Source organism: Acomys russatus, chromosome 22, assembly GCF_903995435.1.
Source record: "Acomys russatus chromosome 22, mAcoRus1.1, whole genome shotgun sequence".
NCBI classification, from domain to species: Eukaryota; Metazoa; Chordata; class Mammalia; order Rodentia; family Muridae; genus Acomys; species Acomys russatus.
The window spans coordinates 57,709,357-57,710,843 of record NC_067158.1 but is presented as its reverse complement, the minus strand read 5'-3'; positions in this window follow the sequence as shown (position 1 = coordinate 57,710,843).

The window sequence follows — 1,487 nt, the reverse complement described above, 5'->3', positions numbered from 1 at the left end:
TCTATTGACAGTGTCTTTTGCCTTACAGAAGCTTCTCAGCCTCATGAGGTCTCATTTAATAATTGTTGACCTTAGAGTCTGAGCTGTTGGTGTTCTCTTCAGGAGGTGGTCTCCTGGGCCAATGAGCTCAAGGCTCTTCCCCACTTTTTTTCTAACAGATTTAGTGTATCTGGTTCTATTTTGAGATATTTAAACCATTTAGTTTTGTTCAGGGTGATAAATATGGATCTACTTGCATTTTCTACATGTAGCCATCCAGTTAGACGAGCACTTTTTTCCATTGTATGGGTTTGGTCTCTTTGTCAAAAAGCAGTTGTCCATAAGTGTGTGGGCTTATTTCTGGGTCTTTGATTAGATTCCATTGATCAACCAGACTATTTCAATGCCAGTACCATGCAGTTTTTATTAGTGTTGCTCTATAGTACAGTTTGAGATCAGGGATGGAGATACCTCCAGAAAATATTTTATTGTATAGGATTGCCTTAGCTTTTTGGAGTTTTTGTTTGTTTGTTTGTTTGCTTGCTTGCTTGCTTTTCCATGAAAATTGTTCTTTTAATATATGTAAAGAATTGCATTTTAATGGTAATTGCATTGGATCTGTAGATTGCTTTTAGTAAGATGTCCATTGTTACTATGTTATACCTACTGATCCATGAGCATGGGAGATCTTTCCATCTAAAAATCAGTGTAAAATAGTAAAGAAGGAACCTGTAATCACTAACTCAGACTGAAGACTCCTGATATAAATTTTCAGCTGGAAGAGTGCAGGACTTCCTGAGTGTGGTGGGGTGAATGAGAGGTCTTGTGTTGTTATTGGGGAAACTGAGCAGGTGCACAGCATCATGAAAAACTCTTCAGTGTCAACAAACTGCGACTTAGGATACTGAAGGCATAGCATCTGCCTGAACAGAGCAATTCCACAAGAACTGGCCCATGGCACAACCAGTTTTTCTTTTCTCCAAAAGAAAGACTTTTAAATAAAATGTTCTGAATTATGTCACCAATACGTCCTCTTATACTATTCGATATTTAGCTTAAGAAAAAAAAAAAAACAACAAAAAAATCTCAAAGAACTTACAAGGTAATAACTTTGCTTAAGTCAATCTGACCCTAACACTTCACGTCCTGCACTCAAGTGACTGTGTTTCCTGTGTTCACTTCCATCATTCAGCTGTCTTTACCTTTTAGGGGAGGGATTCTAGCTTCAGGTTGTTAAAATAATATTCATTTCTTCACATTTATCCTATAAGATTATGTATGTAAATTTCTCTCCTCTCTCTCTCTCTCTCTCTCTCTCTCTCTCTCTCTCTCTCTCTCTCTCTCTCTCTCTCTCTCTCTCTCTCTCTCTCTCTCCCACCCCTGTCTCTGTCTCTCCCTCTTTGTTTCTGTCTCTGTTTTTATCTGTCTCTGTCTCTCTGTCTCTCTGTCTGTCTGTCTGTCTCTGTCTCTCTGTCTGTGTGTGTGTGTGTGTGTGTGTGTGTGTGTGT